General features: G+C 36.6%; 1 pseudogene; it reads right to left on the reverse strand.

Moving 5' to 3' along the window:
• Positions 1 to 367: 367 nt before the first annotated feature.
• LOC102894807 lies at positions 368 to 1,246 on the reverse strand (annotated as a pseudogene).
• Between the last annotated feature and the right edge of the window lie 3,738 nt (positions 1,247 to 4,984).

Consider the following 4,984-nt stretch of genomic DNA (forward strand, 5'->3'; position numbering starts at 1 on the left):
ATTAAACTGGCTAACACTTTCAGTATAATGCTGAATAAAATGGCGAGAACAGATATTCTTGCCTTATGGGGAAAGCATTCAGTTTTTCCCAATTTCTGTCATCAATACTAGATTTATAGTTTTATTACAGTAACAAATAGTTGTTACTGTGAGACCTACACATACTCACAGAATTACTATATTTACATTCATATAGAAGAATATTTACATGTTTAAGTTACACTTTTGAAATCAGAAGATAAAGTACAGGTTAAATTTTACAACAAAGAAAAAAAATACACAGGACGAAAATAGGGTGAATGGTAAAAATATTACTATCTGTTCTTGATACAACATGTGTAAACTTTTTGTCAGAAAGCTATGTCTTCTAAATCTGATTGTCCAGATCATTAAAATATGGATGCCTTAGTGCCATTTTGCAAGAAATTTGTTTGGTGGGATCATGAAATAACATTTTTGGATGCAAATCTAAACCATTTTCCACCAAGTTTTTTGACATGCAATGCTAGGCTTCTTGGATCCCATTTGGAAATATATTCTTATAGGTCTGTAAAACTTCACTTTTGGGCACACTTCATTATTGGGGATGCCACAGGCTTGAAAATCCTGAAGAGGTAATAAATTTCTGAATTCTCATGGAAAAATGGCTTATTAGTTGCTAATTCTGCAGATACGGTGTCTATACTCCAGATGTCAACTGGAGTTGAGTAACGAGCCGACCCCAGCAATACTTGTGGAGCTCTGTACCAGAATGCTACTGCCTCTTGTGTGCAAATACTCTAATAGGAGCTCCCAAAACAAGGCCCAAATGAGCCAGTTTAATTGTTTCTTTGTTATCACTAGATTTTGAAATTTAAAGTCTTGGAGAAAAGCTCTTCCAGAGAGACAGAACACAATCCCTTGTACGATTTGGTAGAAATAGCTCTTAACAAGCAAAGAATCCATGAACTGAGCAGGAGAGATAGAATCCAAGTATTTCTTGAGATCCAAGAAATTCAAAGATGAGATATAACCTGGAATCCTACCTACATAAACACATCTTGAAGACTGACTATATTTAGATGACAAAATTCTTTTAATAGAGAAATTTCCAGAATTGCAGTAGAAGAACCCCATTCTCTTTACTTTCTAGTCTGATTTTCTTCATGGCTACCACTTGTCCTGTAGTTTTATGTCTACCTTCACACGTAATTCCATAGGTACCTTCTCCATTTTTCTCTATTTTGATATAATATTCAATAGTTATTCAATAGGGATGGTAGATCCTAGCTTATTATTCTGTGTCAGTTGGGGTGGTTGGGGGAGTGGTGAAGACAGCCATGGCTGCTACCACGTCTGTGTTGCTGTTTCCTAAATTTACAAGAGCACTGAGAAGGTTTATTATGAATCATTTTCTAATCATTTTTTGAGTCTATTGAGGTAATTGTAGTTTTTCTTTTTTTGTTGTGTTAATATGATGAATTACATTGACTGGTATTTGAATGTTAAGCCAGCTTTGCATTCCTGAGATAAACCCCACTTGGTCACCACATATAAATTGCTTCTGAAAATATTTAATGACTACTTCTCTTTTTTCTATTACTTCAGGCGCATCTGCATTTCGTGCATCTGAGCAAGGCTAGGAGACTCTGCTCCCCCTTGGCTGATGCATGGGATCACAGTGGCCCCTTGGCACCTGAAACTTGCAGAGGTAGGATTTGTAACCCTCTGAGATCCTTGGGAGAAGTGCCCAGCTTGAGACATGGGAATCTTAATAAACTATTGATAATTTTCTGCTCCTTTGAATCAATATATTTGTTCAAATCAAATATATGTTCATCTTTAAGTTGGAGGAGGAGCTAAAAAATGGGATAGTGGAAGAATGAAGAAGGAGGACTATGGTAGAAACCTCAAAATCAATATTTAGATACTGGCTACCCTAAAATGACAACTATTCACCATTGAAAGCATGGCCCTTTCGGGTCTTAGCCAAATCTCCAGGATCATTTTACATTATTCTTTTAACCACACACACCACTTTTGCCGAGAAGAGTTTTAAAATTACATTTCCCCCCATCTCTTTAAGTTTCTGGTGATATGCTAGCTCCCCAGTGAAGTCCGAGCACACCTTTCTGCATAGGTGCACCATGTGGCTGGCAGACCCACTGCTTAGCCTGACTCTGGCCTGACTATTTCTTCTTTATGCTTTGAGCTTGGTAGGAGTTTGATCAGTGTTTGTTGAAAGTTCAGTGTCACCTTCTTTGGGACCCCAAGGAGATGGATATGAGATATTATGAAAATTTATTTTTACGCAAGAGCATTAAGCCAGGAGAAACCTCTCTTGGCCTGCGTTGGAGGCTGGGGTCAGTGTCCATATGTTATGAATAGGGAGACTGAGACATGGGATTCTGGAAAGGAAACTTTCAGTGGATGAGATAATAGGAAAGAGTCTGAGTGGCTCCACCAAGTCTCAAACAGCTGCCAGCTTCTCAAGGTTAATACACAGAGAAGAGCTAGCACCTCTTGGCTTTCTCTTGCAACCAGTCAGCTATGGATCTTGGAGTCTTTGAAAATAGCTGATGAACAGAGTAGAGCAATGCAATCTCTCTTTTTCTCTTCTTTATCCCATTTTTCATTCTCTCTCCCCTATCCCGCTCTAATCTAGACTGGGACAATCACATGACAAAAGAATTCTACTTTAAAACAAGTGCACCCAATGCTCTGGTTTTTCTTCAGATCATATAAATCTTTTGCCTTTTACTAAAACAAGTGCACCCAGGTATTTATAGTAAATGGACTGAATGAGCCAGCTGTTAAAAATAGCAGATCTGACTTAATCCATTCAAGAAGATTGTGGCCCAATGCAGTTAGGGATAAAATAAATCAATTCAGATCTAATATTTAGAAAACATATCCCAGATTGGGATGGTGGACCTCTTTTGAGAAATGATATAGATTTTTCCAAAGTGGCAGCAATGATAGGGATGGGCTTTGCAGGCAAAAGCCTTGGCTCTTAGCCTGGACATCAGAAGATCTTCTAAGGTCTGTTCTAATTTTCCTCTAGGAAAATTAGTCTAAGTCCTCTAAGCTTTGCATTACACAAATTTTAGTAAAGCTTACTAAGCCCATAAGGGAGGTTTGGGGCTCAGATTTATGTTTGAGGAATATTGACTCTGTCAATCTTATGGTTGATGCTCATTCAATTTTTGCACATGCTCAAGTTCTTTGAATAAATAAACAAATGCACAACATTTACTGAGTACTTACTGAGTATCAAGCACCATGCTAGGCCCTTCCCGTGCTGTTTTATTTAGGCCTCATCTTAACCTTGGCATATACTCTCCATTTTGCTGGTTTACAAACTGAGGCTCAGCTAGGATTTTCCAAAGCCATGTTGCTTGTGAGTAGAAGGTTGAAATTTGAACTCATATCTAGCACTGGGGTGGACACCAGTTATTTCTGCACACCTCTTAGCATTTTATTCTGGGCTGTGCACTTTTAGGCCCGAAATCAGTGTTCGTTTATGATGAAGTCTTTCTTGACTACTGCTCTCTTATTATCTATTCTGTCTTTGAGTTCAACAGCATAACTGTACTGTTCCACTTCACGTCTACTTTATGTTGTCTTATTACCATTTATTGCATCAGTTAGGAATGTGTTAAGTTGCGAGGAATAAAACACCAACCATTGTGACAGTTTAAAAAAAAAATGGCTGCAAGTTCTTTGATAGTCTTCCCATCGGGAGTTGGGGTCTGTGTCACCTCTTCTTGAATCTGGTGACTACTTCAACCAACCGAGTACTGCGGAAATGGCACTGCATGCCTCTTGCATGAGGTTAGGTTGTAAAAAGCCAAGCCGCTTTCACTTAGGTCTTTCAGAATGCTTGCCCTTTCACATCATGCTGTGAATAGTCTAAGCTATGTGGAGGGACCATGTGTAGGTACTCAGGTCAGGAGGCCCATCCGAGTCCAGTCTTTGGTCATCCCAGTTCACATGAGTGAAGACGCCATCTTGGAAGTGGATTCTTCAGGTCTAGCTCTTCTACTTCCTAGGTGTTTGTGTCACTTCCAGCTTTCTGAGTCTCCTCAGCAAAGGCCCCAGACATTGGGAAATAGAGACAAGCTATTTCCAAAGAATGTAATTTTTGGCGCATTGTAAATACTGACATCAAAAAATAAATATTTTCATTGTACTTTTAAAAGTTCCCTATGAAATCTAAATATGATAGTGATTTGATATGACTACCTTCTGTTTAAAAATACACGAACAAGCTTTTCTTTAATAGCCAGAAAATTTTACATCATTCCTTTTCTCCTTGAACTTATATTTTTATTCTATGTTCCCCATAGAATTTTATACTAATGTAATATTCTTATGCTTGAAAGTTTTTTATTGATTTCTATAGCATACTTTTCTGCAACAAAAACATACACAGAAATTGAAATAGCATTTTAAAACATTTTCACATGACTAAAAGGCTTTAAGGATTTAAACATTTCTTCTGGATTGAATCATCATTAAAATTATTATTACTACATAATTGAGAAAACCAACATAAATATATTATCCATTTTAATATATAATTATAAAACACAGATGTTAAATTCATTGGAAATATATCTGCTATAAAATGGATGGGATTTAAAAAATTATTACATATATCTGTGGGTGAATATTGCTTATTGCTAGAATGAGACTAAGTTTGGTATCAATTGCAAGCCTATTTTTTGTTTATTAAGGCATAAGTGCTGAAGGATGTTAACTAGACTTATTGTGGTGATCATACTGCAATATACAGAAATACCGAGTAATTACATTAAAAAGAAACTAAAATAATGTTATATCTCAATTATACCTCAATTTAAAAAAAGGCACAAGTGTGGAAAACATCGTTCACATAAATAAATAGAAATGTAAGGGATATGGTTACATTTGAATTATTTGAGCTACTTCCAAGTCATATATTAAACATCACATAGTGATCTATCACCAAAAATGATTTTTA

Source organism: Pteropus alecto, unplaced genomic scaffold, assembly GCF_000325575.1.
Source record: "Pteropus alecto unplaced genomic scaffold, ASM32557v1 scaffold8, whole genome shotgun sequence".
Taxonomy (NCBI): domain Eukaryota; kingdom Metazoa; phylum Chordata; class Mammalia; order Chiroptera; family Pteropodidae; genus Pteropus; species Pteropus alecto.